We start from the raw sequence: 9,988 nt of genomic DNA on the forward strand, positions 1-9,988 counted from the left end.
TAGATCATTTTGAGAGTTAGAAGAATTTTAAATAAATATGCTTCATGCTTCACTTATATTATTTTGAGAGATGAAAATTTTGAAGAAATGTTTATGCTCTCGTGCTCCACTTAAATTTGTTTGAGAGCTTGTTATTAGCAATGGTAATTTGCTTAAAATATGAAATTGGTCCCAAAGTGATAGATATTCAAGAGGGGTACAATAAAAACTTTCCTGAACATGATTGGATATTAAAACTTGATTCCTTTCATTAGTTTTGCGATATGGAATAGTAATATGTGAGTCATGTTTGGTGAGTAATTATGCTTTAGTAAAAATATTGGTGTTAAGGTTTGTGATTCCCTATGCAAGCACGAAAGTCAATAGTTATGCAATGAAGTTACATCCTACTTGTGGTGCATTATTTGGTGTTACTTATGTTCAATGCTCGTTTATGATCGTTTTTGTTTTTTGCTTGTTTGCTTCTTAATCTATTTGGTAGACTTTCCTTGTACTAAGCAGGAATATTGCTTGTGCATCCAAATCCTAAGACAAGTTGTGCCAAATGAGTCCACCATACCTACCTATATGCGGTATTTCCATGTCGTTCCAAGTGAATTTGTATGTGCCAACTCTAATTTTCAAAATGAATTTCCTTTTTGTGTGCCCATACCGATCATGAAGCGACAGGGGGTTGCCCATATTTTCCATGCTAGGTATGTTATTCTCAAGATGAGTGTTTATTCACTTGTCACTACACGAGAGTGTGGCAGGTAATAGGCATGCCGGGTCCCGAAATGATTTTTTTATATATGTTGTTCATAATAAATTCCTTGGAAAGTGTATGGAAGGCACCCATGGATACGACTAGCCATGAATTGTGAAAGAATGGTGGAAAAGGAAATACACTTTATTTTATGTTTGGGAACCGCCTATGATTTACCTAGCATGGAAGATATTGGGAATTCTCGGTCGTTTTCGTTGACAGGAAAAGCATGCCTCTCAAAACAAATTTTATCTCTCAATTTAAGCTATGAGCTCTCGCACATCTAAAAATCTCTGCTTCCCTCTACAAAGGGCCTATCTATTTACTTTTATGCAATTTTTTTTTTGAGTCTCCATCTTCTCTTATAAAGCACAAACTAGGGAACACTATTATCATACTTGTGCATTGGATGTAGCTAATATTTGAGTGTGTTTCATGAATGGATTAATAATTGAGCATAATTGGCTAGGGATAGCTTTCTTTAGCGTTGATATTTGTAAAGACATGGTTGCTTGTTGATATGCTTGAGTATTGCTGTCTTCTTGTCAAATTATAAACTATTGCTTTGAATCACTTAAAGTACAAATGTCCATGCTACAAAAGAAAAGAATATGTGATGAATATGATAGGTAGCATTCCACATCAAAAATTCTATTTTTATCATTTACCTACTCAAGGACGAGCATGAATTAAGCTTGGGGATGCTTGATACGTCTCCAATGTATCTATAATTTTCTATTGTTCCATGCTATTAAAGTATCAATCTTGGATGTTTTACATACATTTACTAGCAAATTTATATCATTTTTTGGGACTAATCTATTAACATATTGCCTAGTGTCAGTTGTTGTTTTTTGCTTGTTTTTTACTTGCAGAATATCAATACCAAACGAAGTCCAATTACCACGAAACTTTTTGGAGATTTTTTTCTGGTGATAAGAGACCCTGGAAGCTTCTAGAGTACACGAGAGGAGGCCTGTGGGGCCCACTAGACACCAGGGAGCGCCAGGGCCCACTGGAGCGCCCTGATGGATAATGGGGTCCATAGGCACCCCTTTGACCTACCTCCGCCTATATAAATACTCTAGAATCCAAAAGCCCTAGGGGAGTCGACGAAATACTTTTTACGCCGCCGCAAGTTCCAGAACCACGAGATCCAATCTAGAGGCCTTTTCCGGCACTCTGCCAGAGGGGGCAACAATCACGGAGGGGTTCTTCATCATCCTTGCTGCCCCTCCAATGATGTGAGTAGTTTACCACAGACCTACGGCTCCATAGTTAGTAGCTAGATGGCTTCTTCTCTCTTTTTGATCTTCAATACAATGTTCTCCTTGATGTTCTTGGAGATCCATTTGATGTAACTCCTTTTTGCAGTGTGTTTGTTGGGATCCGATAAATTGTCAGTTTATGATTAGATCTATCCATGAATATTATTTGATTTTTCTCTGAACTCTTTTATGCACGATTGTTATAGCCTCGTATTTCTTCTTTGAATTATTGGTTTGGTTTGGCCAACTAGATTGATTTTTCTTGCCATGGGAAGAGGTGCTTTGTGTGGGTTCGATCTTGCGGTGCTCAATCTCAGTGACAGAAAGAGACATGACACGCATGTATTGTTTCTATTAAGGTTAATAGATCCGGTTTATTCATACGTGAGTTTATCTTGTCTACATCATGTCATCTTTCCTAATGCATTACTTCGTTTTTCCATGAACTTAATACACTAGATGCATGCTGGATAGCGGCCGATGTGTGGAGTAATAGTAGTAGATGCAGAATCGTTTCCGTCTACCAATCTTGGATGTGATGCCTATATACATGATCATTGTCTTGGAAATCGTCATAATTATTTGCTTTTCTGTCAATTGCCCACCGTATGCTATTTTCTCAGAGAAGCCTCTAGTGAAAACTATGGCCCCCGGGTCTATCTTTTATCGTATAAAAATCCTAAAAATAACTTGCTGCAATTTTCTTTATTTATTTTATTTTGTGTTTTAGTTAGATGTATTTCTCAAATCTCATACAATTCAATCTACCTCAATACCGTTGAGGGATTGACAACCCCTTTACGCGTTAGGTTGCAAGTATTTGTTGTTTGTGTGTAGTGGTGGATGCAAGGGGGATGAGCAGGGGCCTAGCCCCCCTAACAATTGAGCGATAGTTGAAAGATGTACAGTCAATCAGCGATACAATCACACGTACGCTAGTACTTCCCCCCCCCCCTAATCTCCCAGTTCTGTACGTATACTTACAAAAAGGATAAAAAAGCCCATAGTAACAAAGCCCACTGGCGGCCATATTGGCAGCGTAGCCTCCGATCTAATCTCCTCAGATGCGTCTTTCGTCCGTGATTGGCAGGTGGTTGGTGGGATTAGACGCTGCTGCGGCCGCCGTGTGGGCCTTGCCGCCGTGTGCCTCTAATCTCAAACTATGAACACGCAACCTGCTTCACCGTTTCTGCCGACGAATTAGTAGGTTAATACATCACACTACTAATCTATCTCAATTCTCATCTCCTATTAGTGTTTAAACTATACATTAGATTTTAAGTTTTTTTGCTTTGAGATTTGAGATGCTAGCAAGAATTCATATTTTGTACGTGTTCCAAAAATTAACATGATCTAAACTATCTTGTACCAGTTCCTATTTGTGATGCCAAATTTTCCTATGTCGATCGCATACATTATAGCTAATTATGAAATTTAAATTCCTAAATTATGAAGAGAAAAGCCCTTCCAAACACCATTAAAATTAAAGCCGGTTCCTTCTAAAATTTAAATTCCTAAATTATGAAGAGAAAAACCCGCTGCCCAACACCTTTAAGATCAATTATCTTCTAAGCTGGTTGCTTCGAATTCTCGACATACTAAAATTATTAAGGAGGCTGATGTGCAAGTTCACAGCCTTGTTCTTTGAAATTTTGTTTTGCACTGTAATTGTTTTTCTACTTCGCTTGCCCCCCTATACCCAAATCCTGGCTCCGCCCCTGTTTGTGTGCAGGTGTTGGTTACATAGTGTTGCTTGGTTCTCCTACTAGATTGATAACCTTGATATCATAACTGAGGGAAATACTTACCTCTATTGTGCTGCATCATCCCCTCCTTTGGGGAAATGCCAATGCAGACTACAAGTAGCATGTTGGAGGTCATCCAGAGACATAGGTGCAAATGAAAAAGCTGTTACGGAGCGTTTTTCCTTGAACATTTCGCAAGAACCTTGTACAATCGACTCCAACGATTGTGCCAAGATAACTCTAGTGTTGATGAGTACTATAAAGAGATGGAGATTTTGATCATTAGGACAGCGGTGAATGAGACCGAGGAGGCCGCAATGTCAACACTCATTCATGGGCTGAATGAAGATGTGCAAGAAAGAATAGAGATGGTTACATAGCAAGATTTGCAAGAACTTGTGCATGAAGCTATTCGTGTGGAGCAGAAGCTGAAGCGTCGCCAAAATCACAGCCAAACTTACACATCAAGCACTTGGAGACGTTCAGTTCAGTGAGAAGTAGATGGAAGCATTGCTGTGGATTTCCCCTCAGAAAACCAAATGACTACAAAGGAAGCAAATGCATCAAAGGTTGAATCTTCAAATACTCCTGCCACTCGCATTATGTGGCACCCCGGCTCAGAGAAACCGGAATGCCCCGTATTCCAGCCCAGAGATCGAAGTGAAGTCTTCTGGAATACGACACTACTTAGCATAGAACAAATCAGCTCTCTATTACAACACGAATACAAATACAAGGTTCCCGAATTACAATGAATAACATCGGCACGGCGACACTACGCCAACCATAGTTGCACTATGCAAGCAGCATAACAACTCGAGGCAGCGGAACCTCTACTCGCGGCGGAACAATGAACCACGATGATGGACTCCAATCCGCGGGGACTCTGGCTGGAACGTTTATCCTAGCTTGCGAACACAGGAACCACACCAAAACAAGCAAGCAATCTGGCACGACCTGCAAACTGGCATGACACGCCAGGTCAGTACATTGAATGTACTTGCAAGCTCACAATAACCAAAAGCAGTCAAGACAAACAACAACATGGCATTAGCAGGTTAAAACAATCATGAACATGATACTAACAGAACAACGTGGCATGCACAAACTGAACATGATACAACTTTAGCATAGCATGAGCATATGAACATGATAATACTACATGCAACAGGTTAACATGATCATGTACCAACTTACTCTTATTCGGCGGTTACCTCGTAACCATCTCATGCATCAACTTACCAACATCGGTATCCACGATACCTCCGTGATCATCTCTCGCGATCACAACCAATCTCTTTCTTATCATCGAACCGGGGTTGTTATTAATCAAGTTATTATTATTGTTGGCTCATAGTTTGACCGACTACGAACTGGGCCCATATCTGCGGGCGCGGCTATCGATATATTTAAAACGCACTCTACAGATGTCGCGCACTTTACACACACCACGGAACCCATGGCCTCGCACTCCCATACGTGTGGACCAACGGCATTCTGACAAAACCGATCTACCGCCATGACACTCTCCCGGCCACTCCGACCAACTCCCCTTTGGGCTAAGTCATGGGTGGCCCCGTGCCTACCAAAGGCATCAGCGGCCACCGTCGTGGCAAAACGGTCCCAAACGGGGATAAGGTACCATAACAACAACAACGGGCACACAAGGCTTATGTCCGCCTACCGGACCAGGGTAGCGCGCGCCCATAACCTTCCCTCATTGGAGGCACTGACGAGAGGCATGACAATAGACCCAGTTAGGTCCTTCCCATAAAGGCAAATGTGGTTGCACTGGTCAGCTCGATTCAGTGGCACCATGACTCAGCCAACAATTGTTCAAGTTCATTATTATCCAGTTAAACTTGAATGCAATAAGCTGAGTCATAGTAAAATAACATGATGCCACTATAATGCATGAGCATGATATCAACGTAAGCACGAAGGTGCATCACAATCATCGAGCATAACCACAATGAAACATTTAACCAAATGAGCATGGCATACTGACGAGCATAAGTATAACACTACACAGGAGCATGGCATGACTACTAGCATCATGAATAAATATCATGCAAGAACATAGCAGGAACACTACCAAGTAAGCATGTAACCAACTGGGTGCAAAGTAGCATGCATAGCAACGGTACTGAATAACAGACTAAGCATGCATCCGAAGACCACCACTACTACCAGCATGTATTACTACTAACAAGCATGACATGTGAAAATGGTACTAGCAAGTAGCACAAGATAACACGATGCATCGGAACATAGCAAGAAAGTGAACATGCATCCACGAGCAAAACCGAAACGACGACAGTAGTAGCAAACAAGCAGGCAGATAATGAGCAAACTTTTATTAAATATTCAAGTAGAAACCATGGCTACTGCATGGCTATCATGCAAGTGGCTGTTGTGGCTTGCCTGGGGGTGACGGAGACTTCGAGAAGAAGTGCGGTGAAGCCGCGGAAACGAAACGCCAGACGGTTCTCTCTTGGAGGGGGCTGATTAGAGGCAAGGGCAAAATGGTCATTTTCACTGTGGGACCACCTAGTGAAAATGTTGCCGACAGAAAGAGCTCGACGAGACGAAGAAGTGAGCGTTGATTTCACCTCAATTGGAGTTACGGTCGTCGAGATACGAAGGGTGGAAGTCTAGGGACTAATATGTGAATATTTTCATCACCAACAAGTCCCTGGGAGGAAAAACAGAACGCGCCTTCGAGTGGAATACGTTTTCTGGAAAGGAAAGCGTACTTTCAACCGCAATAGACACAGAATACGCTTTCTGACTAAGAAAACGTATTTCTGAACCGTCTCCGCTTAAACACGTGGACCAGGGGGTGAGGGGCTTACAGGGGGTCCCACGAGCAGGGAGAGGGGCCAGGCTCGGTCGTCTCCTTCCTCCCGCTCGCCTCTTCTCCCGTGAGACAGAGCAGAGGCAGGGGAGGGAAACGGCCAAGGGGGCCGGCCGGCTCAGGCGGCCTCCGGCCAAGCCGAGCCCACCGGCGGGTGAGGGGCGACGAGGCGCATCCTTTCAGGGGAGAAATCAGCTCCGGGGAAGGGTGGAGAGGAGGGGAGAGGCGGCGCCCGAGGAGTCCAGGGGCGGCGGGTGGTGGTGGTGCTCGACCAAGCAGGGCGCTCCGGCGAGGGATGATGGGGTGGGGCAGCTCTACGGGAGGTGGGGAGCACTCTGGTGATGTCTGGGAGGCACGAGGAGGCTCGGGACGACCGGATGGTGAGGTGCCCGAACGGTGAAGGCGGCGCCGGACTAGGGACTCGCGGCCAGAGGGGCTACGGCGACGAACTGGAGAGGTGGGCTGGCTCTCGAAGACTAGGGGGACTCGGTGGACAGCTTGGAACGGCGAGGGGGGGCTTTGTTTGGCCGGAATCAAGCCGAGGCCGAGGCGGCCATGGCGATCTCCGGCGAAAAGAAGAGGGGGCCGAGGACTCCGGTGGGCTTGGAGCGAGGGTAAGAGGTGAATGAGCTGAAGGAGGGGTCGAGGGTCCTATATATAGGCCCGGGGAGAGCTCGGGGACGCTCTAGAGAGCTCCAGCTCGAAGACAATGGCGGAGCAGAGGCTGGATATGCCACGGGCGCGACGACGGCGACCACACCGCAGTGATTCAGGGTGGGCCAGCGACTCAGGTCGATGCAGACGACCACGAGTAAGCTACTAGACACGAATTGAGGTCGAGACGACGAGGGAACGGAAGAGAACAGGGGCGAGAACACTCCAGAACGCGCGTTTGGCTGGTCGTGACCCGTGGTCACCGCCTGAACTGGCATACGCGGTGCCAGGTAAGCGGCCACATCACGTCCAGTAGAAAGACCACGATACCCTGAGTTGAAATGAGTAAACAACTTGGTCCAGAGGCAAAGAAGTGATTTTCGGGAGGAGCCAAAACATTTTGGCAGCAAGGTGTTTGATGCCATCTGCAGAGGATTGGTCAGGAGGATTAGACTGAGATTTGACTGGGGATTATCACTTACTAAGGTGACTAAGATGGCAAGGTTTCAGCTCATACAGAGGGGTTTAGCTAGTACTTGTAGTGCAAAGTGCCATGCTAACCAAAATAGCAAACTTTGAAGCAGCACTCACATACTAGCTTGTATTGAGTTGAAATTTGGAATAGATGGGTTATTTGATCATATGAAGCTTCTGTAAAAGTTTCATGCCATTTGGAAATACCAAAATGGTACTTGCTTCACAATGCTTCATTCTGACCAGAAACTTGGAAAAATTGCATAGGGCAATTGGCTAGAGGAAATGGGCCAAAACATGGTGGAGGGAGTTGATCTGGATAGGAGAATGTCCTTGTAAATTTTTAGCTTAAATGAAGCAAGATAAAATATAGTTGCTTCACAAACTGAAAATCTGACTAGAAACTAAGATTTGGAGCTGGGCTCACAGGGAAGGATTACATGAGCTCATATTTGGTGGAGAGTCATCATTTGATCATATGAAGGACCTTGCAAAATTTCAACTCATTTGGATATGCCTAGCTAGTACTTCCTTCACAATGACTTCCCTTAGGCATGAACTTTGAAAAATTGCTCAGGAATATTTACTAGGCAAATTGAGTTGAATTTTGGCATGGGGCAATTATATGGACAGGAAAAGATGTCCAAAATGTTTGGGATCAAATAAGCAAAGATAAATGACACTTCCTTCTCAAACCACCACTTAGGGCAGAATCAGAAAAGGAATATTTGTGAATTATCTTTGATGATGCCAAGGAAGGATTTTGACATATTTGAGGAAGATATGACCCAAAAAATTTATGAGAATTATTTGTGAATTTTGGGAGTGACAGAAATGTACAACCTAGGGATTTAAGGGTTATTCCTTTAATAGAAAAGGAATATTCCCTAGAAAAAGAATATTGGATTAGATCAAGGGTGAAAATGACATGATCTAGGGATGATGATGAGGATGACAAGCCACTATAAAACCTAGGAAGACATGATCTTCCCAAGTTTCAGAACCACATAGCCACAGAAAAGCAAATCAAATCAATAAATCCAATAAAATCATTAGAAAAAGAAAAGGGCAAAATCCGGTTACACATTAGTAATATCCAGTGCCACACATGCATGAGTAGAGGTCACTTCAAGAAGGATTATCCTAATTTGAAGAGGGTGCTTCCCACAAATGATGGATATGTCACCGCTGAATCAAGCAAAAATCAGAATGTGAGATGAAAGATGCAAAATATTGTATTTTGAGAGCGGAGCACCTCTGAGTTCAGATGGAGGAGATGGTCTTAATCTCATGGTTCACAAAGTGGCTCATGATGATGATCCTATTGTTGAGCAAGGCACCGATAAAATGTGTTCCAATCCATTTGCAAGATGAAGGGCAAAAACTGCAAGGTAGTCATCGATGGAGGTAGTTACAATACCATCATCAGTAATGATCTTGTGCATGCTCTTGGGATATCAACATGGAGGTAGCCCCATCCACATTATGTTAAGTGGTTGATAGGTGTTGGTAAGCTAAACATTACACGTCGTGCTAGGGTGCAATTTTCAGTGGGGAGTTATGTGGACAAGGTGGTATGTGATGTGGTGCCAATGCAAGCTTGTCATCTTCTTTTGGGAAGGCCCTGTAAGTTTATCACAATGCTATTCACCATGAGAGGTCTAACAAGTATCCTTCATGCATCAAGGAGTGAACCATGTCTTGGAACCTATGATGGATCAAACACTCAACGTTGAGCAATTCCCACATGTGAAGAAGCCCAACAATAATACCTCAAAACCAAGGACGGTCTTGTTTGAAGGAAGGGAGGACCATGTGGACCAAATCATGACCAAGGCATCAAAGAGTGAGGTTCATGCTAGCACAAATGTTAAACCAATAGAGTAGCCAAAGGAAGACATGGGAAAAACCATTATCTTAGTTGGGAAGCTTCCGGTGCTTATTTTGGGAGAAATGACACATCAGATTTCCAGCTGCAACTTCCCACCTAAACCTAGTAAATTCTAGAATGCCCTAGCACGTTTTAGTAGCTGCATAATATGGTCTTTGAAGTTAGCTTTCATTCAAAAAATGGTGCACCATTTGAGGTCTTGAGTCAAAAGTTGTGCAAGTTCCCATGCAAGCTGTCCAGGAATTAATTACAACGTGAGACTCAAAAAGTTTGCCCCTGCTACATCTTGGAGCTCAGGAAGTTACCCTTAATTTTGTGTTGTTTTCACACCCAACTAGTAGGTACTTCTAGTAT

At 43.5% G+C, this 9,988-nt stretch overlaps 1 long non-coding RNA gene across 1 annotated transcript; it reads right to left on the bottom strand.

The window, feature by feature from the left end:
* Window positions 1-4,445: 4,445 nt before the first annotated feature.
* Window positions 4,446-7,888, bottom strand: LOC141028094 (uncharacterized). Its single transcript, XR_012190347.1, has 2 exons — window positions 6,183-7,888; window positions 4,446-4,722 (listed from the first exon to the last, which is right to left on the bottom strand). It is a non-coding gene; the product is annotated as an uncharacterized lncRNA (long non-coding RNA).
* Between the last annotated feature and the right edge of the window lie 2,100 nt (window positions 7,889-9,988).

This window comes from Aegilops tauschii, chromosome 7 (assembly GCF_002575655.3).
Source record: "Aegilops tauschii subsp. strangulata cultivar AL8/78 chromosome 7, Aet v6.0, whole genome shotgun sequence".
Classification (NCBI taxonomy): domain Eukaryota; kingdom Viridiplantae; phylum Streptophyta; class Magnoliopsida; order Poales; family Poaceae; genus Aegilops; species Aegilops tauschii.